Here is a 25,917-nt window from a genome sequence, read left to right as displayed (position 1 = left end):
CAATAATGAATAAAGGCTCATGTCATTCTAAATCTGTTTGACTCTTTCTTTTATAAAAATAAAATAAAAATAATAATAAAATAAATATTAATAATAAAAACTAATAATAAAATAAAATAAAATATATTTTTAAAGAATGTTTCAACCAGTCTTGTCCATACAGTAACAGTCAGTGGGGTCCAAAACAACACTGGACACAACTCTCTCTCTCTCTCTCTCTCTCTCTCTCTCTCTATATATATATATATATATAAGCTTTAGCTTTATTTGTATTTTTTCTTTTAATTTTAGTTTGTTATAGTAATTTTGTTGTGCTTTTATCATTTTAATTTTTTATATTTAGCTTTAATTTGTTTACTTTTATATTATTATTTTAGCTCTTCTTTTATCACTTAGCTTGAAATTATTTATTGCAGTTAGTTGCCAAGAAAACATTCATTCATTCATTTTTAATAGTTTTAGTTTTAATTAGCAATTACAACAACAGCAGTTTGGAACAACATGAGTGCAAGAAAATTACAACTGATTATTCACCATCCCTTTAAGAAGCCTAATGGGTACACCAGTGCACCAGCACACAAGCACCAGTACCAGTACACCAGCATCTAAAACACAATGCATTATGATGGTCTTTTCAACAAGGCTAATTCAGTTGAATTGGCACTGCGTGCTGAAGTGGTAATGTGTGTTTGGCTCACACCCCTGCTCACCTTCAAAGAAGATGTGCATGAGAAAGACTTACTGCACTGGAAGCAGATGGAAGCACCTACTGCAGATTTTTAAAGCTTTAATCGGCCCACATCTGCCTGTTTCCTCTCTTTCGCTCATGCTTTATTGTAACTTCATAAACGAGCAGCTGAGAGAAGAAGGGAAAGGACAAATAGGACTGGGTAGGGGAAGAGAGGAAACAGGATGAGTAGCTAGGCGGACGAAGAGGTCTGCTTGGCTTTCATGGATCACAGCCCTCCTTTCTGTGTAGTCAAAGTGAGTCAATATTACAGTAATCTGGAGTAAATTCAGTTTAATTAAAACACAGAGTTTTAAGAGGCAGCTTTAGATTAGAAGCACATTGTATAGGGTGGGAGTGTGCTATGCTTTGTGTTCTTTGATCTCATACATACACACACACATGCCAGACATACACCCATAGCACTGGCACAGAGTCTCCAAGTGGGCCGTTCCGCTGGTGCATATATCCAAGGCGTGCTCTGATATTCATTTTCCCAGGTTGACAGGAGCTATTAGTCATACGAAGGATGGCTAAGTTACATCGCTACAGGCTAAAGAGCACCGCATTGAGAAAACGCCAGCCCCTGCTGTGCTGCTATGTATCTGTGTGTGTACTTTAAAACCGCAACAGCCTTGCAACTACTTGCCAGCAATTTTTGCTTTTCTGTTCAATTGTTCATAGGTGTGGCAGCATGTGACAGCTCTTATATTCTGGGCAAAAGATGATCCTTGCACTTGCTGCCTTAGGGGCCGAAGCCTGTTTTGCTGAGAGTTGCATAAAAACAGGATGCTGGAGTGCAGCGTTACAGATGTGCAGAAAGAAAGATTGGGTAAAAAGAAAAGAGGGAGGGAGACGGGCAAAGGAAGAGAAAGATATTGCACCATCTCGACAGAAAGGTGACCTTTGGGTGAATTAATGTACTACCACATGGTTGAAGGTCTCTTTTTGTATGATTTTACAGGACTCAACAGTAACTATGTGAGAAAGTGTGAGAGTTTCAAGCCTTTGCTGTGTTGTTTTTGATGCCATGTAAACTCTGTATAATATGGTAAACTCAATATTTTCTGCAGTGTTTTCTGCACTGATGTTGCAAGTTCTGCTGATTCAACAAAATGATGTTGTCCTAGCTGGCTGACATACATAAATGTAGTTATTTATTCATTTATTAGTTAGCAAAAATGACTTGTGATAATATTGAAACCATCATTTAGTGTTTATGAACTTAATGAATTACATTATAGCTGTATAATTTGCAGCTTGTTGTAATTTTTCTTCTTGTAACAAAAATGATAATTTTAGTGAAAAAACAAATTTATTTAAAAAGGTTATCATTTAATGAGACATATGGATATTCCTAGCATATATAAAGAAAGATTCATTTCTGTGTTGATTGTGGGCTGAAAATCTGTGTAATTCTGTAATGGATGTGATTTTAAAAAGTATTAAAGTAGGAGTTTATATTGGTATATGCACTCTGATCAGATTAGCAAAGGGAGGTGTCAAATTTTGTTCCAATTCCATAGAGCTTTGCACGGAATTCCGTTTGATTCCATGCAGGTCTAGTGATTAGTCAACAAGTTGGATGTGTATTCCTGGTGGTCCAATCAAATTGCTCCCACATAAATGGAAAAGGAGTATGATGGCAAACATTAAAACTTGGACCTGAGGACCATCGTTTTTGCACAATACTTTACTGTGGGTAGTCATAGTTTAAAAAAAAAAAATTGCCTGGCAGACAGAAGAACTACAAGCGTGCCAGGCTTGCCATGATCCTTCATTGTTTATGTGCATGTTGTGAGTGTTTTTGTGGGTCTGAGCTTGTTTTCTCAGGTTTATACTCTGAAGTAGCACTTGGCTGCGGGCTGAAAGCAGTTACGCTTTAATAGGCCAGTTGTTTACTCTTTTCTGCAGACCCACTCTGGATGCACACTACTTCGGATCCTGCCTCTTTGCTGCCAGGTACGCTTTGAGCAGTAAAGTTAACATTGTATCGTGCCCACCACCGTCTTGCTAACTGATTTTACAATCCGCCCAGAAAGTGCCTCTCTTTTATGATAGCTGTAGGTAATGCAAACGAGCTTGGGAAATAGACCCACCTCCGTTTTAGGCCTACTTCATTCCGACTTAGTCAACACCACAGGGTGACGAACACTGTGAACTCACTGACTTAAAGAAGATGATGTATTCAGATGGCTTGCATGAATAGATATTGGGTCCATAAGCTTTCCATTGCACCCTGAAAGGAAAGGATTAAAATGAGACAAGGGGTCCAGTGGGGGAGTCGGGGTGGGATGAAAGAAGAGGTGTGCTTGCCAAAAGCTGGACTTTTTTTACGTCTGGCCAAGAGGCAGCATGAATGCCACATGCACCTGATCTTTCATCTCCTCTTGCTCATAGGAAATGGAGAGCAGATTGGGCTTTAGTTTACGTGATGCTCTTGATTGAGGACAAAAAGGAAAGATTGTTATTGCGGTTAGCCATTGCGTGATCTACAATATAGAGGTCTGGCTTTGATGGGACTCAACAGTACCCTGTAATAGTGATCAGAGAACCCATTGAACCCAGGACAGGGGTAGCCATCTGCCAATAGCTAAGTCTTCTATCAAAACCTTAGGAAGGCCGATGATGGTATAGAGAGAGACCAAACGTCTTAACCCTGGCAGACAGCTCCTTAAGGAATGTTTGGATTGGACCAGATCTGCACTAAGGGGTACACCGCTTACACGGGACTCGCAAAGACTGGTGAAGCTATCGGGCAGCTTTAAGCCAGGATTGCATTTGTGGTCTCTCCAACACGATCCCCCACTGATAGCTCCAACAGGACTTCCATTCCCACTACTGCAAAGACTATAATTTAGGAAATTTGTTCAACTATTTGTTGTACTTGTTGATGGTCAGTGACATGGAGAATTATGTTCATCTCTCTCATACAGCTGGCAACGGTTCATAAGGGCCTGGCTCTCAGAAGGAAGAGTTTGGCCTTGGCTCTATTTGTCCACACTGAAAATTGCACAAGTACTCTCCCAGAGGTTGCGAGTAATTGATGAGTACATATGTTTCTGGGTTTTGCTCTTTAGATTCAATGTCTCACTCTCTCTTCACTACCCTCGCACTTGGTCAGTAGGGACTCTGTCTTTTTTCACAGCTTTATGGCTTGGAATGTAAACCTCCTCCTCCTCAGGCTTTGAGCCTATAGATTATATGACATGACCATTTAAGGTCCATTCCTAAGCTGTCCAGTTTTTCAGCAGTTAAGCGCCGTCTTTATAAAGGTCACCTGCTGATTGACGTTGGTTTATCTATGACTGAGGCAGGTCTCTGAAGTCTTTTGCTCCACAGCGGTCCATAATGAATCATTTAACAACCGTGTTGGGCTTCCTCAGAAAAAAAAAAGTAACATTTGTGTCGGATGTTTTTGATTTGATCTCTCATACGGGCTGCCTGGCCCAGGCCTAATGTCTGGATTTTCTAAGCGTTTAGTGTAGTAAAACTCAGGGGTGGTCTGCTTCCCTCAGAAGAGGCTTTAAGGGTTCAAATCGAGCCAAGGCTGATTGTACACAAGAAGGTCAGATGCAGGAGGAAGCCCTGTGTATTTCCTACATTTCAGGCTCATAACTGTGAGAATATAAATGTAATAACTGCACCTGGCTTAAACACAAAAACTAATCAGTGCCTAAGTAGTTAATCAACTTTGGAAAATCAGCATCACAGGCTCTCTAGCATCTGCAGACATACAGATGTATGCGTGACTGTCTCAACAAAGGTTAACAAATTTATCTATCTATGTGTGCATAAACCAAGTCCAACAATGGCTAAATGTCTTGCATGCAGACACTATTATAAAATCCACCTGTTTTTTTGATGTGGGCTTCCAGCGGAGCAGCACTCGGTACCATGTGCATTCAAGTGAATGTGTCGTAGTCTGTATTTACACAGCTGCAAGAGGACAGGAGCAAGTCAGGTGAAGGCCTTGGCCTCATGCTGGCCCAGCGGGATCCTCTGTGAGCAAACGTTGACGATTCGGGCCGTGATTCAGAGACACTGTCTGCCTCTGCAACCGCTGCTTTCACTCCAAACATCGCCCTTCCTGTCTGGAGAAGAGCGACAGGGCATAATCTGTGCACACTGACATAGATATACACATTTAGATTCATACTCGTATAAACATCAGGGAGAGAACATCTTTAAATGACCTACTGAGGGGTGTTGGTTAAACAGTGAAGCGGGGTCATGTAGGTTGCTGCCGATGGTTTGGTTAGAGAAAAAGTGGACGGCTTCTCAAGGGTGACTGCTGAAACTTTATACTGTTGTGCTTGGCAGCATTTCTTCAGACTCACGGATACATGTCTGCCCTATTTGGACAGTCTCTGAGCGCAGGGCCCCTCAGGTGGGAACTCTTAATGTGTGTGAGAGAGAAATAAGAAGCAGAAAGCAAGACAGAGACATTCTCTAGCTTTTTGTCCTGTTCTGTAGAGTGAAAAAAGGAAGCCAATCCAAAGATTCAGAAAATGAAAGCCAATCCAACAACTCTCCAAGAGTTTAGGTGCAGGTCAACATAGTGTCATGACCTATGTCTGGTTATTCACTCGAGACCCTGTCTCCACTTCCTTCTGTTCCTCTGAGACAGTCGGAGAGCCATTTTTGCTCTTTGAATCTGTAACTAAATCTCTGGAAATGTTACTGTGCACTGCCTATACTGTGTGAGTGTGCCGGAGGCTTGGTCAAGATTATGACTGATGAATCTATCCCCTCCTTGAGAAGTTATACCTACAATTGCAGTCATCACCTCCCTGTTAGGCCTGTCCTGAACTTTACCGTGTCCTGACATTGAAAACCGCTCTGCTAGATCATTGGGGTTAATAGGTTTTGTGGAACAGTGTTTCCACTGGATTCTCAGAATTTGAGAGCATTGTGGAAAGTAGTTTCTTACAAGCATCCTACACACAATACTGACCCTTTAGCCACAGTAGATATTTTCAAAGTTTGTGGTTAATTACTCTTGTAGCCCCAAGTCCCCTAGCTATGATCTCCAGCCATGATACACTGACTGCCCGAAGCTACAAATATTCATTGAGCTTTGCATTTGTGTTTATTAATTAGGGAGGTGATAGACAGAGAGTCATAATGATGTTCACACTGTCTGTTCTCTTTCCAAGGTCAAGATGCAAATGCCAGGTTTGCTTGTTTAAGACCAGCACCTCTGCCAAAGTGTGGAAAGTCTTTTCTTCCCCGTGTTAAAATCTAATCGGTGGTCATGAAGAGCTTGGAGTCTCTTAGCATAGTAGCTTTTTAGAGCTACTGAATTCAGTACTGTTGTGTTTATTATTAGTTGTTAGTGCCCTGGATAATAACTATTCCGTGCACCAGTGTACTGTTTTGTTTTTCGACCTCTTCTGCCTCATAGATTTATTTGCTGACATCCCTTCTAATCTCCAGCTGTTGGTCTTTTGGCAGGTCTGCAATTTTCGAAACCCCTGGGTGGAATTGTGAAAGTTGATCTGGCAATTTTAGACACAATATTTTGAAAGTGTCTAATGCCACCTTGAAGACTAACAGTGAGTGTGAAATGGTGCAGATTGCTGCGCTAATGAGTCGAAAGAGGAACATGGACGTCAAAGTCCTGCAGAGAAGGGTACATCCAGATCGGCAGCACAGGTTCTGCTTGGTCATGGGCATGTGGGCGATATGAATACACCATATCCATTCAGGTGGCTGATGATAAGATAGAAGGCTTTGATCCTATTGCTTATGGCTGGACAAATACACATTGTCCTACATTCACAATCATATACAAGCAGACAAATCTACAGCGGGCTTAAAACAAGCTCTTCCTTGGTACGGTCGTTGACATTCCCACGTCGAGAACTGGTTTGATGATAGTTATGCAATATCATCTGGCAGAGAGAGTGTGAGAGAGGGTAGGGGAGTTATTAGCAAACTCTTCTTTAAAACTGCTGTGATTGCATCCATGCTTTCTCTGTCCTCATTCCCACAACCCACTGTCTCACAGGAAATCATGAATCTCCACAAAGTCTCAAAGGAAACACAGGATCCAAATGTGAGAAAGGTTTGTTTTCTTGAATTAGCGTTGCAGTGAAGTGTTTAGTATCATGTTTTACTGCTAAACTGAAGACGGTTCCTGTTGCTACTGGCTTAACTCGATTGGCCCATACAATAAGAACACACATTCCCAGAGAGTAAGTCGCACATAAACTGCACTGTATGTGTTATGCTTTTATGAAATTTGACTTCAAAGTCTCTGTGTCAGCTTTGATGAAATACAAACTGCTGTTTCAGTCGAGTGTCAGGGTGATCTTGTGTTCTCGTCTCTCTCAGTGGTATCTGCCGGTGTACACTTACAGCAGGGCCGGGTCATCCGGAGCGCTGTGTGATCTGACACTGTGGGAGAGAGACTTTGATGCCACCTTCATCTTCCTACAGCTTCCAGACAACAGTCTTCCAGTCTTTTCTTGTCTTCTTAAGAAAGTATAATATATTGACTGAAAGATAAAACAGTGCTAGTGTCTCCAGGCCTGCATATGTATAGCTTATCAGGTTTTGTATGCGGGTCCTCTTAAAAAATGTTACCATGTATAACCATGTCATATTTAGTTTGTTGCACTGCTGGAAAGATAGATATGTTGCTGGTCCAAATTGGTCTGCCGGTGAAGTTGGTGTACTAGGTTGAAACCAGAACTGACTTGTGCTCAGTTTGGACCAACTAGAAACCATGTAGAACTAGCTACCAACTTAAACAGGGTTTCATTGGATTTTCCACAGGGTATATGTATATTTCATGCCAATTGAGAGTATACGCCTCCACCTCAAGATACAGTATGTTCCAGAGAGGCTTTTTAAAGCCACCTGTACTCTCTTAAGGCACTATAAAAAAGCCATCAATACCTGTCAACCTTTGTCAAAAACCCATGTGCAGCTTTTGTGTTTGAAGTCTTATTCTTCTCCTCAGCTGGAACTGATACAAAAGAGCATCTCTATTTATCTCCATCGCTCTAGATAGTCAGCGATAAGCTGGAAGCCGATTAAAAAAAGCCTTAAAAGACATAATGAAACCATAACCATAAGGCCGTAAAAGTGCTTTCCTTCAGATCAGTCGCTGCTGACGGGAGGAAACGATCAGCACCTGTTTGGACCAGATCCAGATTATTGTTTTCCCTGAGCTGTTGTTTATGATGGGGGCGGCATTGACTCCCGTGACCGGCAATGTTTTCGCTTTCATGTCTCTCATGTTGTGTAAGAGGTTTACACTTGTTGGAAATCGGCCAGAAACATGAAAAGTGAGAGTGTGATGGAAACTTTAAACTGCTTAGTGTTGTTCTTTACCTTTCAATTATGTAGTAGTGGTAATTTCTCCTCTGATCCACCACCTGTATGCACTGTTTCTCAAAGCTCGGGGTTGGATTTGTCAAAATGATGTGAAAATATTCTTGGATTTGGAGATAGTCATGCTTATAATGCATTATACAGTAGACCAGGGATTTCTCTTTAGCTTTTTCTTCTGTTAAGCTCTGTTTCTTTGAGTTTCCCAATACTGTTGTGTTCCTGAGAGGCACAGAAGGAGGAAGAGGAGTGGGAGGAAGGGTAGTTAGTTTGGGGTCAGCCGAGGGAGCTGGCCGAGGTCATGTGAACGGCAAAGCTTAGAAGAGAGAAGATCTTTCTATATTTGGGAGGATTCTTTTTTGGAAACATATTCCTCAGACTGTTCTTCTGCATTCTGAGGAAATGCGGATTTGAAAGTTCGGAGCGTGTTAGTGAGCCATGAGCTTGCTTGTCTATCTACCTGAGTGGAACATGGCCAAACTGGTCATGTGGTTTCTTCTTCTGCTCCACTGATCCACTCGCTCGCTCGACTTGGATCAGCAGGCAGTATGACTTTGTAACTAAGGCACTAGAGAACAGTCTATGAGTGTGACTTTATGTTTGTCTCTATGTTCTTACTTGTGTGTAAGTGTGTGTTTGGAATATCATACCACTCAATTGATTTCTGCAGTATATGTTGTGTACATTGTGTGTATGCATACTAAGTATGCAGGATTGTATGTAGAGCACGCTACAATGGATACTGTATTCCACAATGCATCATGCTCGACTTGTCTTTTGATTGTTTCTTTTTCTTGACTCAGTATTTGTTCAGACTGCTGGTATTCCATTCTGAACATATACAGCCTTTGTGTGTTTACATCCTTCTACAATGAGAAAAAATGGCAAAATAGGAAAGGACCAAAAAAGACAATCAGTCAGACAAACAACAACAAGGCTCAATCAAATATCCTTCCACATGCATCTTATTAATAGATCTCCGTTCTCTCTGAGGAGCACCTGATGCACGGCTCATCATGAACAAATCCCCATCAACTCCAACTCGCTCATTTCCTCCTGATAAATAGATTCAAGGCTCTTTCTCTCTCTTTTATCTCTAGATACACAGTGCTGATGTTGTGTGCTCATCAGGAAGGAAGCCCACTCCTCCGTTACCAGAGCGACCACATGCGTAAAGCCCCACTAATCTAGTGACACACTGAGCTGATTGTATCTGGTGCTCTGAATTCGATTAGCCAAGGCTGCCGCAATGAGATAACCTGCTCTATCATTGCTTAAGAAAACAGAGAGCACTGTCTTAAACTGCATTGGTTATACTGTTAAAGAGTCAAGGTGACTGATAAGACTCTCAGATGCAATTGCCATCAATGGAGATTGTGTCTTAATACGAAATTTGTCCCTGTTGTTGTGTTTCGATACAAATCTTGACCTGTTATACTAATTAAACTCTGTGTTAAGCCCTTTAGTCGCGGAAATGAACCTGATGTATCGGAGCAGTTGTAGTCTAATGTCATTTCCTCAGCTGGAGACTGATATCCTGTCCATGTTAATGTTTTCTGACATCACTCTGGTTTCTCCATTCATTGCAGACCCTCCCTGATTGTGCGGTTTAATTGTCTTCACATGCTCATTCAGTGACATTTGTTCTTCGTTGCATTCTTCCTCACAGTGAGCTGCATCCCCTCATGAAAAACAAAATACAAACACCAGCTGCCACAAATCAGTTCTCACTTTCTCATCAGGCTTCTCCAGCATATTAAAGAAACAGATAGCAAAGTGCTCATTTGTTCATTTATTCATTTGGTCATGTAGTCATTTGTTAATTCACTGTTGTGTTGCAAAGAGCTTTGCAAACTTCAGTTAGAGAACTCCCAGGGTGGTGCAACTTAAATGTTAATTATTCAATCTTAATTAAATGTTTTATTAATTTGCTTCACTACAGTGACACTATAAAAGCCAATTATTGTTTTTAGGAAGTGAGTCTCTCATGAGGGAAGAGTTTTGGGGGTCTTTGCCATCAAAATGTTTGAAAATCCCTTGTGTAGGAGGTTGTTGTACAGTGGCCCATTAGTTCACAAAACATTAGTGTTGTGGCTTGTTCCATTGTATTGTACTAATTTTGTTGTGTTGCAACTAGTTTCCATTGTGTTGTATTTTGTTTCCATTGTGTTGTGCTAATTTCATTGTGTTGTGCTAATTTCGTTGTGTTGTGGCTTGTTTCCGTTGTGTTGTGCAAATTTCGTTGATTTGGCTTGTTTTCATTGTGTTGCGACTTGTTTCTGCTGTGTTGTGCTAATTTGGTTGAGTTGCGACTTGTTTCTGTTGTATTGCGGCTTGTTTCTGTAGTTGTGATTATTTCGTTGTGTTGCGGCTTGTTTCCATTGTTGCGCTAATTGTTTTGTGTTGCGGCTTGTTTCAATTGTGTTGTGAAGATTTTGTTGTGTTGTGCACTTCTGGGCCACCATATTGATGAGGATGGAATGGAGATAAATGACATTTTGATAGATCACATTCCAGGTAGATCACATTCATCCTATTAGAGATGAAATTAAGATAAAGTTAGATCAGAGCTTAGCTGGTGGTCCAATCTTAAATCATATGCATGTGGGGGCATAGACATGGTGGTTCACCCCTCCCTGCTGATAAATCACGTGAAGGTTTGTGATACGAACTCTTAGATCTTCTGACTTTACCCCTCTAAAGAAAGACTGCGAGTGAAAGTTTAACAGGTATCTGCCTGCTGGGACCATTTTTAGTCTATGAGATACTTGTGCAGCTCACGAAAATGGCAGGTATTTAGCCAGTGACGGTTAGGGAGATGAATGGATGCTGAAGTCAAACAGAGAAGAGATAAGGCCAATATTTACAATGAGAGCCCAGCCCAAGGCTGCATACCTGCCATGCTCATCTGACCTCACGGGGCATGTGGTGGGGTGGGGGTGGGGGGGAATCTGTGGCCATGTGGAAAAGAGAAAGGAGATTATTACTGCCTCTGAGGCACTGGGGATATTTAGCAGAGCTCCATAAAGACACACAAAGTTTTGTGTCAGTTTTATTGCTGATATGAACATTATGAGGAGTAGTTGCAGTCTTTATCTAAAGCGGCACTTAATAACTGAATAAACTGTAGTTTTCTCATGCGATACAATCTTTGTGCATTTTCACTTTGGTTTTTAAGCCTTAATTTGCAGAAAGGGAAAGGCAGACAGGAAAATGAGAACCAAATTTGTACCGCAGGTTAAACTAAAACCTCTCTTCATAAACAATTTTTACTACACTATATACAGTGCTGTGAAAAGGTTTTTACCCCCTTCCTGTTTTTTTGGGGGTTTTTTTTGCATTTTTTGTCACATTTAAAAGATTCAGATCATCAAACAAATTGTAATATTACACAAAGATAATACAAGTAAATACAAAATGCAGTTTTTAAATGATGATTTCATTTATTAAGGGAAAAAAAGCTGTCCAAACCTACCTGGCCCTATTAATTGCCCCCTCCTGTTAAATTATGAAAGAACTGTGATTAACCACATTATTTTAGAGAGCTGAGTTCAATTTCACTAGCCAAACCCAAGCCTGATTACTGCCAGACCTGTTGAATCAAGAAATCACTTAAATAGAACCTGTCTGACAAAGTGAAAAATGCTTAAAGAGCAACACATCATGCCGTGATCTAAAGAAATTTAAGAACAGATGAGAAACAAAATAGTTGACATGTATCAGTCTGGAAAGAGTTATAAAGTAATTTCTAAGGCTTTGGGACTCCAGCGAACCATGGTCAGAGCCATTATCCACAAATGGAGAAAACTTGGAACAGTGGTGAACCTTCCCAGTAGTGGCCGGCCTACCAAAATTACTACAAGAGCGCAACAACGACTCATCTAGGAGGTCATAAAAGAACCCAGAACAACATCTAAAGAACTGCAGGCCTCACTTGCCTCAGTTAAGGTCAGTGCTCATGATTCAACAATAAGAAAGAGACTGGGCAAAAACGGCATCCATGGGAGAGTTCCAAGGCAAAAGCCATTGCTGACCAAAAAGAGCACAAAGGCTCGTCTCACATTTGCCAAAAATATCTTGATTATCCCCAAGACTTTTGGGCAAATATTCTGTGGACTGATGCGACAAAAGTTGAACTTTTTGGAAGATGTGTGCCCCGTTACATTTGGAGTCAAACCAACACAGCATTTCATAAAAAGAACATCATACCAAAAGTCAAACGTGGTGGTGGTAGTGTGATGGTCTGGGGCTGCTTTGCAGCTTCAGGACCTGAATGACTTGCCATCGAAGTCCACCTCTGAATGGCTCAAGAAAAACAAAATTAAGGTTTTGGAGTTGCCAAATCAAAGTCCGGACTTAAATCTGATTGAGATGCTGTGGCATGACCTTAAACATTCCGTTCATGCTCGAAAACCCTCCAATGTGGCTGAATTAAAACAATTCTCAGGGCTCCAGACCAAATGGTTGTATTTTGCGACCATTCTTTCTGCCGCTGCGAGTAAATTTTGTGTGCGGTTGCACTGGTGCGACCATCGCGTTGTTCAACTCGCGCTGCCATTTCTGTCGCATATGAGAAACATCAAACGGCAAACGAAACAGAAGCGTAACAAAATCCCGCTACTCGTTTGAGCTGCGCAGTGGAAACGGACCATTTAACAGCTTGGACCGCAATGCAAACAAACTAGTCTGAGCTCAGAACAGCTTACTTGGGAACCAAAGTTGATTTCGTGGCACTGTTACAGCTCAGCGCTGCGAGATCCAATGAGAAGCGTTTGAATTCGCCGCAGAATTAATAAAGGTTGCTGCGAGATTTACTGAGAAGCTTTCGAATTCTGCGCAGAAATCTGTTATAAGCAGGTCAAACAGCGCAGATATAGAAAACCAGAAGCAGTAAAAATAACAGTAACCATGGTGTTGTGGCAGAAAGAGTCAAATGTTATTACATTTTACATTTCAGGGTTTGTACAGCCTTTTGAGAGAGAAATTCAAGCAATTTTCAATGACTTACAAGCATTTCACATAACTGTTTCAAGCACTTTAAAGCTCCTAAATGATCCAATTTGAATGTTATTTTCAATTGGATGACCAAAATATACTGTGGTGAACAAACACTTGTAAAATTAAAAAATGCACCAAATCACCATTATAGATGGCAGCATGTAGTAGCTGTAGATGGCAGCAGAGAAGCACTTATTGGCTTATTAGTCAGTCATTTATACGTTTTCCTTTATACTTTGAAATTATAAAATAACAATTATAAAATCACTATTATAAAATATCAAATCATCAAGAAATAAGATTTTGTCAGAGTTTCGCTCTTTTTCGTTTATGAAATAAAAAACATCACATAGTGCTTTGAACTTTTCTTCAATTTGCGACTAAATCACACACAATCACTGAAGTTGTTGGTCAGTTTCATATAAGACTGTAGAAGAATAATGATACATTTAATAAGAGTACAATATATATATTTTTTTCCACATAAAAATTAGATTTTGCACGTTACTGTTCCCAACTCAATCTTAGTGCTTTACTGTCAAATATGTATGAAAGCATGAAATAAACAAGAAATGAACATGTAATATTATTCGTAACTGCACTTATTAATGCAAAACAATAATAGTTTTATGATATATATATATATATATATATATATATATATATATATTTGTCATATATCTCTGAAATTAAAAGAATACTGCACATTGTAATCTCTATGAGTTAAGTCTATTTATTATCAAAGCACTTGTCAGTAATACAGTTAAAATAGGGAAAGTATGTGAGTGATTGCATTGCAGGCTGATTTAAGGTGTGCCCCTAAATTTTATGCTTGTGCTCCTAAACATTTTCAGTCAGGGTCTACAATGCTCATAATTTCAAAACTGAATTTTGTATTTACTCGGGTTATCTTTTTGTAATATTAAAATTAGTTTGACGATCTGAATCTTTTAAGTGTGACAAATATGCAAAACATAAAAAAAACCAACAAAAAAAAAAAAAACAGGAAGGGGGCAAAAACCTTTTCACGGCACTGTATAGTTCTTAAATTGGTTGTGGTTCTTTAGAGAGTTCCTAATGTCATCACAAATATCCTGATTTCCTTCCGAAACTGAACAAATATGGTGGTGAAATCATTCTTACTCAGAAATGGCTATTAAAAATTTCAAGAAACATTTAATTACAGCTGAAATTTTGAAGTAGAATGACTGAAATAGTATTTTCATGTAAAACATACTCCAGGAATATTTATTTATTTTTTACAGTATATAGAAAGTTTACCTTTTATACAGTTAAAAAACAAACAAAAAAAAAACACATTTCTAAAGAATTAGATATTTAAATTGTTTATGGAACTTAAAGAAGTTAAGTTAAAGAGGTTACTGCAAGAATTGGTCCTTATTGGAAACAGAACTCATAACAAAACCGATTCACTTTAATTTATGGGTTCTGACACCACAGGCCATGTCCTGAATAGAATCTGACAGTGATATTTTGTTCAGGGCTTTTTGTCCTTATTTTTATACACACATGATCACAGAGAACACCAGGCATGACGCTTGAGCAGATTTTCATGGAGAGTTTGCCATATCTCAAAGCTGCAAGTTTGACGCAGCTCTACTTCTGCATTCAGGGCACATGTGAAACAATGCAGCAGGTGCTGGAGCTTCTGGGAGCCATGAAGTGTGAGGGATCAAATTCCTGTGGGAGAACTGTGGGTCTGCATGGAGCTATAGCACTTTTATCAGGTGCGCTAACACGTAGGTGGGAATGACAGAACGCTTTGCCCATGTTGATCTGACATATTATGAAAGAGACAGTTTTCTCAGCACTAGGCTGTGTGTGAGTGTGTATGTGAGCATTTCAGGGGTAAGATGGGTTTGTGGTGACAAGGGCATTCCCCCTACGGCAGCAAAATATCACTTTTCTGCCCATTGGGAAGAATTACCGACATGAACCACAAAAACCAGCAGTCGGGTTTGAGTTACAGGCAGCAGATTTAAAGGCCTTTTCTGAGCAGGCTGTATCATTTACAAAGCATTCCCCAGGACTGCATTTTTATCGGTCAGTATGACTCATGAGTTGGGCCAGAGAGCAGATTTTCACAGAGCCACTGTCAATGCGTGTTGTTTGGAGTTTTTTTTTTTTTTTTAAAGTCTGTGCCAGTTTACATCGCCAGAGATGAACGTTTTTGGTTTTGTGGTAATTAGTGGTTTCTCTCTCTCAGAAAATCATCACGCTCTTAAAAAGTTTCTTTTATTTGCCGTTTTGCATTCAAAGAGGCCAGGGTTAGAGTCTGATGAATGAGTTTAAAGCGACCAAAATACATATGTTAGAAAAACCTCCAACAGAGCTGCCTTAAAGCGCTACATGACCCAGAGAAAAAAAAAGGGGGGAAAATGAGAGAAGCGTGAGAAAAGAAAGTAAAAAAGAAAAAGAAAAGGACAAACAAACAAAAGAACCCTGCCATTTTGTTTGTTTAACGTTGCTACACTATTATGGATGGTTTCTATGAGTGTTGTTGTGTGGTTGTAAATGATTTTAAGGAAGATGTTATGTGGTTGCTAGGGTGTTCTGAGTGGTTGCTAGGTGGTTGCTTACTGTTCGAAGTAGTCTCAGTGATAGTCTGGTCTCTAGATTTCATTTCATCAGTGGGACTTTTTTATCTGTTTTATCATCCGCCAAGCGAAAAATTAAAGTCTGATTATGCAGGAAAGTAATTTCATTAGTAGTGATGCTCCAAATTATTATTATTATTATTTTTTTTTTTTACAGAAACACCATTTATTTATTTATGTGTCATGTTCAGGTGATGAATTAAACCGGTCATATTAAAAATTCTTGGCAATGAGCCTTTTCACCATAACCATTTTTATATATTTATTTGACGTAAAATTCAACTAAATTGTTATGTTTGACATATTGCTACTCTAGAATAATGTTTGGTTCCCATGAAATTATCCATGTTATGTGCATGAAATAGACACCGTTAAAACATGTCATCGGAGAAGCACTAATTAAACACTAATGTTTTTGATATTTTGGCTGAATATTTTCAGCTCCCGAAATATCAGTGCATCGTTATTTAATGTTTAATGATTTTTTAAATCCAGTAACTCCAAGAAAAGACAATATTTATAATTTTCTAAACTGCATTTTTTAAGTGTCTCAAATGTCTTATGAGCATATGGGATTTAATGGCGATTGGCCACTGCATCCAGACAGACACATCTAAACTGCACAGGCACTACCTGCCTCTCCTTTTTCACTCTTTCTTTCTCTGTCTCTCTCGCACACACTCGTTCTCCGTAGGCTTCTATCAGAACTGATAGATGTATTTCTCAAGTGCCTTTTCTTGATGACTCCAGTGAAGCCCCACTTTTCAAATTGCGAGTGACCGTCACTTTCCACGGTTATTTGGATTGGATAGACGAGCAGTCAGACTTGCCACAACATCGCTCCATCATTCCGGCTTCATTCATATCAAACAGACATTTACAGGCTATTAGCCTGCGCCACTATATCACTAGGATATTTACTGGTGCATCCGGAGCAAATTGGTAATAAAGTAATCATACAAAATCACACAGGCCGCTCGCCTGCTGCGTCAGTGCCTGCCGCTATGTGAAAACTTAATAAGAATGGAAAGGCGATCTCTCCCTCTATAGCTCGTGCCCTGCCGCCACATATTGAGATGCTAAATCAAAAACACGCTTTGCTTCTTTTTCTTTGCAAAGAAAGGGAGAAAAAAAGGCAGGAAGGGCTAGCTGGAAAATCGATTGTCGCAGTGGCTCACGTTTCCAGTCATATCGGAGTGAGAGAGAGAGAAAGGGAGAAAGCAGTCTGGGATGAGACGGCTTTTATATCATATTATGTCACCAGACGACTCAGCACCTGATTCTCTCATCAGCTTACCAGACAAACCCCTTTCCCTCCTGTTGCTCTTTCCCATTTTTTCTGTTAGATGGGAGAGTACACATGCTGGCCTAGTGCCTTTTAATAGCACACTAGACTTCTATAGTAAATAAAGACGTTTATGGTTTATTTTTATTGTATAGAAACCATTATGTTGAGGCAATATAGTGTTTGAGTTCAGTATCAGTGACAATTAAAGGAATATTCTGGATTTTCAATCGATGGCACAAACACATAATTTCACTTGATCTGGGTTACAGTGAGACATTTACAATTGAAGTGAATGGGACCAGTTTGTAAAGCTATAAAAGAATATGTGCGTTAACATGATTTCAGTTTCCAATTTTCTAATTTGATCACCATTACAACTCTAAAAGCAACCGTAAAAATTTTTTTTTTACGAACAATTATTGTACAGTATGTGCTTTTTGTAAAATAAGCTTAAAAAAAATAATGTGTGGTTATGTATGTCAATTTCAAACCAAGCTGCTTTCTGTTGATCTGTGTGGCTATTCACATTACCAACTGAACCTTATGCAAAATCTTTGTGGGGAGATATTTTTCCCTTCTGATAAATTCCCAGTCATTTGGATGCCTATTAAAATGGCTGTATTTTGCCTACAAAGATTAATCAAACAGAAGTCAGTGTGAACGCACCTTTAGGTGAAAGTTGTTTTCTTGTTGTTTGCTTTTCACACTTCTCAGTTTTCAGTAATGATTTGAGAAATGGCTTTATGAATATGATATTTAGAAAGCAGAATGCAGTGAAGTAATGAAACTGAGCTCCAAGTCCACCATCTCTGTCATTTTTCAAGGCATAGTTTTCTTGTGTTCACATGTATTTTTAAAGGCACTTTTGTTTCCATGGTGATGCAGTGTGTCGGCGCAGTAAGGTTAAGGACAGTTGAGCTGCACTGCCTCATTCTCTGTCGCTCACTGTCATTCTTTCATTCAGCTCCTTTCATTGTCCAGCATCCTCATTCAAATACGGGTCAGGTTCACGTTTACTAAAGCGTCAAGACGCGCTGTGCTCTTCGTGAAGGACAGATGTGTTTGTCTGTGTATAGTGGGCTTATGCATAAAGACGGTTCGTATAGTGAAAATCCAGACGCACATACTGAGCAGCTCAATACATTCATTCATTCTTTCATTATTATTTTTTTTAATTTATTAATCTGATGATTAATTATTTTGTTCATTCAACAGTTTGTTCATTTGTACATAATTCAATGTGCTCATTCATTTATTCATTCATTTAATGTTCATTAATCTGTTCTTATATTCATTCATTCATTCCTTCATTTAGTCATGTTCATTTTTTCATTTGCACATTCAGTAGTTGGTTTGTTGGTCATTTACTCATTTTTTATTCTTCCATCCTTCCCTTCATTCATTCATTCGTTCATTCAGTTTGTTCATTTGTACTCATTCATTCAGCATTTCCTTTGGACCAGCATTCATATGTTAGTTCATCCATTAATTAATTCATTCATTCATTCATTCAGTCCTCCTCTGCTCATTCATTCATTCCTCTTTTGTTCATTCATTCATTTAGTCAGTCAGTCCTCCTTTTCTCATTCATTCATTCAGTCCTCTTTTGCTCATTCATTCATTTAATCAGTCAGTCAGTTAGTCCTCCTTTTCTTATTCATTCATTCATTCATTCAAATATTTCAGCATGTTCATGCACATTTCTGTAGATCTGGCAGTGACAAATTAAAGTCTCGACAGATATTTGGACCGAAATGTCATGAAGTTTTCAAATCCAGTCTTTTTTCATCCCTCTTTAATGTATTCAGCATTCACGCATATATCAAGTTAAAGATCATTAATCAAGCCCATAACTAAAAAATGACTAATAGTTAATCAAAACGCTTGTGTATTCCATGTACTCAACAGGACTTATTAGAAAAATGTGTTTATTTAGTTTCAGCCACATGGTCAGGAGAGCTGGAATATTATTTAAGCGTTTCATTCAGCTTTGGCGGCCCACAATTCTCAGAGTTTAAGCACTGAACTCAGGAGGAGAGTTTTGGGTCACAGCAAAGGCTACAAAGGGCCACTGAGAAGTTCTCAACACCCGACCAGCTGAACTGACAAGCCATTACTGTTGTAATTTTAGATCTCAGTTTTTCCTTCTCTACAACTGCAGAGTTGACTGTGGGTCTAGACGGACAGCAAATAGAGAAGGCCAGAGATTGAGAGTGGATATAGACCATTTCACATCCAAATGCTGGAGGGCTCCACATCTGTATGTGTGTGTGTGTGTGAGAGAGAGAGAGAGAGAGAGAGAGAGAGACAGCAAATCTTTGTCTTTAATCTGCCAATACATCACAGAACTCTAGCTGCACAACTCTTCTTCACCTTTAACCCCTTTTAGAATGAGAGAAAGGAGTGTGTATGTGTGTGTGTGTGTGTGTGAGGCCTTTTAGCGACAGCCTTTAACTAATACTACTGCCATTGTAACCCACCTAGATCTGTTTGTCGCCCAGGGCTTGACTACTGCAGTTCACTCTGGAAGAAATATAATAATTTGGAAAGTTAATAGACCTTTAGAATGGAGGGGGCGAGAAAAAAGCAACAAGAGCTGTTGACATTCTCCTAAAGAGTCCTTTTAAAGGAACTGATGTGATTTGTGACACTCGATTTTCCAGTCAGATAAGAGGGGCCTTTGCCATCTCAGTTTCCCCACCTGCCAACTGCAGAAAGAGGGAAAAGGAGAGGGATTTTTTTGGGTTCCCCCCCTCAGGTTTCATCTTCTGACAGCCCTCTCCTTAGATGGCACTCATCTCCAAAGGCTTTGCTCTGTGAGCCACATCATATTAGAGCTCTGAAGTTGTGACTGTGTGTTTTAGTGTCTTGAGGCAAATTGTATTTTTAAGACACAGTTGAACAATAAAGAGAGAGAGGAAGAAAGGATGATAGGGAAAGTCACAGACAAGCTAAGCGAGCGGAACTAAGTGAGCAAAACTTCAACTTAAACACTATTGACTGAATCTGAGACGTTGTTGATGACCACAAAAAAAAAAAAAAAACTTCTCTCAGTATTATTTATTTGTTTGTTTGTTCATTTATTATTATTATTATTATTATTATTATTATTATTATATCAATAATAATAATAAACAGCAATCATTTCAATAACAATGTGTATAATGTTAGTGATTTTAATTAATAACAACAATATCACTGTATTATTGTTGCTGTCATTATTAAAATATAAAAAATAATACAGATTTGTATTATTATTATCATTATTATTATTATTAAAGGGGTCATATGACGTTGCTAAAAATAACATTATTTTGTGTATTTGGTGTAATGCAATGTGTTTATGTGGTTTAAGGTTCAAAAAACACATTATTCTCCACATACTGTACGTTATTGTTGCTCCTCTAAGCCCCGCCTTTCTAAAACACGCCGATTTTTACAAAGCTCATCGTTCTGAGAAGCGAGGCATGCTCTGATTGGCCAGCTATCCAGTGCGTTGTGATTGGCGGAATACCTCATACGGAAATGTTATGCCCCTTACCATATTGTGATGCCGTGTCCCAGCGCGACGACACAAAAACAATAAAACTCATTACAAACGAGGCATTTGTTGCATCCAGTGGGGACATAATTACTGATTATAATGACTTATACTGTCTTTTTACGCGTCGCGTTGCATCACACCGCGTAAAAATGACCATTTCTGCATTTGTGATCGAAGAAACGACAAACAACAAGCACTAACGTTACTCTACACAGCTCAAAACTCACGTTTGAATCGTCAGTGGCAAATTCTTTAAATATGAAAACATACTTACAGGCTGCGAGTCAGAAGCGCCAGACTGTCCTTGCAAAGTTGGAATTGCCCCACTTTATAGAAACAGTCTTTGTGCACAAGCTGGTAGGCTACTCCCAGGTTCAGGAAATAGTCCTCTGTAAAATGCGCTGCACACACGAAAAATATTTGGGTTGAACTGTTCTGGAACAGTGTTTTAAATACAACTTAGCCACTGATTTCTAGTTGTGTCCTCTTTTGGAAGCCCAAACAAGGTAGTTTCTCTTTCACAACAAAACACAGCGTCTCCAGGACATGGCGCCGGCGGCAGCAACAACACTACAGCGAGAATAAAATTCCCGCCCTCTTTCTTTGCGTATACATTTGGGCAGTGTTTTGCAAATCTCCCCACACCATGATGTAGACATGTGGGGGCGTGTTTGAATGAGCCATTTTAGGGGGGTGTGGTTGACTTTAGTCAACTTTAATCTTTGCAACTTCAGGGATCTTATCTATGCACAAACAGCTTGTAACACTCCAAAGAGAAAGGACAACTTGAAATCACATCATATGACCCGTTTAAAATGGTTAATAATAATTTTGATTTGTTTTGAATTTTAACAGTATTGTGTATATGATTAAAGATAATAATAATAATTATTATTATTTCTTGTTTATTTATTTATGCTTTATTTCAGTGGTAATCAATATCATGGTTCAAAAGCTGTCGATAGAACTTATTTTGAACATTCCTTTCAGATGACTCAGAATCATCTTTTTCCCTCTAGCAGCTAGTCTGGCCCTTATAAACATCCTTAAAGGGATCATAAGACTGGGTTTCCCTCTTCCCGTTCCCCTGACAGGTGTGCACTCATGTGCCTGTGTGTTTCCCCTCTCCTTTCCTGAGCTGATATTGTTATTATAGCTGTGCTGAGTGAAGGAGTGGAAGGCTGAGCCGTGTGCCAACTAGAGCAAAAGCTTTCACTCGAGTGGAGGAGGAAATTTCATGCAGGAAAGCTGTTAAAGCAGTTCAAGGCGGCAGAGAGGCGTTTTTAGAAAGCATCCCAGGGAAATCCTGAACGACTGCAGGGCTCTTGATCTCTGACCTCTGATTGTCACATGACTCCGATAGCGGGAAGTGCAGTTAAACCTGAATGAGTCAGCACTGATTAAAAGCAGAGGAAAAAGCTAAAATGAAGCAACCACACAAAAAAATATAAGTAGCTGTCACTTACCAGTGATGACTCACGGTATGTCAGACATGAGTAACACACACTCATTCGCTGGCGGATGTTTCAAACATCCAGAAAAGAAGCTTTTACTGTAAATGCCATCATTATGGATTACATAAAGTAAATTAACGTGACACGGTCGACTAAATCTTAATGTCTACCAGCCACTAACTTGTTAAGTTTCTTAGTGCAGACTCATGCTATCCATCAACACACACAAAATAAGTCTGGTTTTTTTCCTCTGTATGATGAGTAATGTTGTCCTCTTCTCCCGGAGAGGATTGTATGACTGCTGAATAAAGAGGAGTTCGGTCATGACGTCAGTTTTTAGGCTGACCTGAAAGGCTAATTCACCATAAGTTCCCTCAGGAATTTCTAATGGGTTCTTAGAATAGTGAATTTACATTGATTTTTGCTTAAAAAATGCACAGTTCTATAAAAGGACTACAACAATTGAATCTGATTCATCAAGCACATAATCTGACCACAGTTGCAGTGCTTAGCAAACTTCATAAACAGTTCTGAAAATTTCGAGTTATGAAAAGTACATGATCTAGGATATTTATATAGTGTGTGCCATTGTAAAAAGTTTATCCCTCACTGCCTTGTTTTCATCCGTGACAATTCAATGTCATCTAACCTGATTAAGGTCTATAATATACGTTTCTACCGAAGTTGTTTGATCAATCACATAAATGAACATCCTTGTTGTATTTGTAGTCCTTTTGTAGTAAGCACAGAATGGTTTCAAAATGTGTGTTATTTATGTTGTAGAACAAAATCCCTTTAATCGACGATTAAAAAAAAACTTTTTTTTCTGTTTCCTGTTGAAACAGGACGTTTAGGACAGGACATGTTCTAAACACCATTGATTGGATACAATTATGTGTAAAGTGAAAAGATTCAGTATCTTCAGTCTTTCCTGAAAGAGAAAAACAGAATTTTATATGTGTTTGAAATGAATTTTGTCAGCAAGTACACTGGCATCTGGATGGCCTTAAATCTGATGCACATGGACTTAAAGCCACAAAACTAATTTTGATTTCATTGGGTCTTCAACCACAGATTTTTAACCACAAAGTGAACTGCTCTATTACAATTTGTGTGTGTGTGTGTGTGTGTGTGTCTCTCTCTCACTCTGTGTGTGTGTGTGTGGATCGTGGAGGTCAGGGCAAACCCAAACTCAGCAACCCCGTTCTCGCTGTCAGTAAGAATGATGACAGACCCCACAGCTCTGATAGGAGGTTGGCCTAACGTGATGAAAGCCTGTTTTATTGGTTCATAAGGTTTGAAGCACAGAGATATTATACCATTATTCTTTGCATTTGGTTTCATTCTCATATGATTCAAAAGTTGATGAAAATGACTCAGCATATTTTGGTTTCCTGCTTGTTGGATTCTGGTGTGGGTAAAATTCCAAGCTTTTCCCCCCTCTGATAGATACACCACAGTATTGAGTGAAATTGGTGCCCTCTAGTGGGAGCTGCTGGTAGTGAGGCGCTAAGCAGACAGTCAGGCTCCAAGCAGTCCGGGTGAAGATGCAAATCAAAAAGCCATTAGAGAAAGCCAGCGAGTTAAATCACATTTGTGAAGGTTGCACAGATTGATTTACATAGAGAGAGAATGTGTCTCCTGAATTCAAAGTAACCATAATCCTACTCTCTGTATCCATGGAACATGAGGACGTTTTTGCGTCAAGTGTTCGACTGACCAGCCCACATAATTATTGATTATAAAACCAATTAAAGTTACGTCAATGTGACGGGAATGTCAGACTACAGCAAAAAAGCCCCATCTGTATTTTATATTAGTTTAATGCCACGTCAAAACCAAAGATGAGCTCTGGGTTTGACACTTATCATGTGGCATCCCTCTTGCATCATGGTTATTTGAAAATCAAGGGGTTTTGGGTACAGAAATGCACATGGTAGCTACATTATAAATTCCTCACATCCAAATGTTATTGGTTTGTGATATCAGGGCAGATGGGATGCAGTTCAGTTAACTGGCAGCACACTGACTTTTTGAAGGCTTCATTTATGAAAGGGCATTAAATCTAATCAGTAACCTTTCCGTGTTTTTACAGTCAGCTTAACTGTAAGTGTGTGTGTGTGTGTGTGTGTGTGTGTGTATGTGTGGAAGGGGGAAAAAAAACAAATAAATGAAAAGTAGATAGTGTCCATTCGTATATTCACCATAGTGAAGGTCACAGGTTCATGCTATCATTGTGTGTGCTGTTATTTTGGTGTGTTACTGGTTCTCCCCAGGCTTTGACTCACCTTTCGGTCACGGGTGAGCGTGAGGCCATACTTAATTGAATACTAGCAGGAAGTGTGACTAATTACCCAGAGGAAGCAGACTGACTCGCTGCAATGCTGCAATCGCTGCTCTTCCAAATGCAATACATCCTCACTGATATCTACTTATGGGATGTTAAGTCAGACTACTGATACAGGAACACAAGTATGCTGATTTACCGGGACCCCCCACCTCTACTTATCCACACCGGCCTGTATTAACAGGACGGCTTGTGAGTGTTTTTTTCTTGATTGGGAAATACAGAGAAAAACTCCTGCCCATTATCCTATTGACATCTTTTTGATGTTAGATAATGAATTAATAAAATGCAAATCTAGAGCTCTGTTTTAAACCCTAGTGAGTCGCCTATATAGGCAGCTGCTTTCTAAGTTCGCAACAGTAAATGGGACCTTATAAGTGACTGATTTGGAATGCTCTACATAGGCCACACAAACTCATTTGAAGTGCAAGGAGACTTGACTCACAATTGTTTCCAGTAGAGTTTGATATCAGCATGTTGCTAAACTAATATAATGATGCTCTAATAAGCATAACAATGTAATTAATTTAGACAATTTTTATGCTGTTAGTTTAGTCTTTTATGCTCACCTAGGCTGCATTTATTAATTAAAAATACAGTAAAAGCTGTAATATTTTGAAATATTATTACAGTTTCAAATAATTGTTTACTATTGCAATACACTTTAAAATGTAATTAATTCCTGTGATAGAAAAGCTGAATTTTCATCAGCCATTATCTCAGCCTTCAGTGTCACATGATCCTTCACAAATCATTCTAGAATGCAGATTTGCTGCTTTAGAAACGTTAATTATTATCAATATTGAAAACAGTTGTGTTGCTTAATATTTTTGTGGAAACTTTTTTTTTGATGAATAGAAAGTTAATATACAACTTTCACAACATTTATTTGAACAAAATAATAAAAAATAATAATAATTTACAAAAAAATATATATAACAACATTTATTTGAATTAGAAATACTTTGTAATGTAAATGTAATGTTACTTTTGATCAGTTTAATTTATTCTTGCCATTTTTTATTATTTTATTATATTATATTATTTATTTTATTTATTAATAATTTTATTTTAGACCTCAAACTTTTGATTGGTAGTATAATTATATATTATATTATTATTATTATTATTATAATTTTCACAACATTTATTTGAACAACATTTACAAAAGAATAAATTAATCTAATGTTACAACATTTACTTGAATTAGTAATATTTAGAAATTTATATGTGCTTATTGTTACTTTTGATCAGTTTAATTGATCCTTGCTGAAAAATATTTTATTTTATTTGATCCCAACCTTTAAGAGGCTTGTCTCAACCTTTAATAATGCTATAACTATAGCATTCTATGATGCCTTAAAGAGCTGTCTAGGTAGGCAGCTCACTAGGTTTTGGAACACAGCTAATGTCTCTACCCCCGTCCTCCCACACATCAGTCACTAGTTGCAGTCTAACTGGTGCTCGGTAAGGAGTTGATGGAAGCTAATTACACATTTGGTATTTACTTTTCTAAACTGGGTAATTTATTTAGTGAAGGTGGCTCTTACAGGTCTGCTGCTAATTATAGAGACATACGGAGAGACAGGAATAGCTTTGT

At 38.8% G+C, this 25,917-nt stretch overlaps 1 protein-coding gene across 11 annotated transcripts in view; it reads left to right on the top strand.

Annotated features, from left to right (window-relative positions):
- The window catches only part of nav3 (neuron navigator 3), a 322,550-nt gene that overhangs the window by 184,162 nt on the left and 112,471 nt on the right, over positions 1–25,917 (top strand). The window lies entirely within an intron of this gene.

The sequence above is a fragment of the Onychostoma macrolepis genome, chromosome 04 (genome assembly GCF_012432095.1).
Source record: "Onychostoma macrolepis isolate SWU-2019 chromosome 04, ASM1243209v1, whole genome shotgun sequence".
NCBI lineage: Eukaryota > Metazoa > Chordata > Actinopteri > Cypriniformes > Cyprinidae > Onychostoma > Onychostoma macrolepis.
This window is presented reverse-complemented; position numbering and strand designations above follow the sequence as displayed.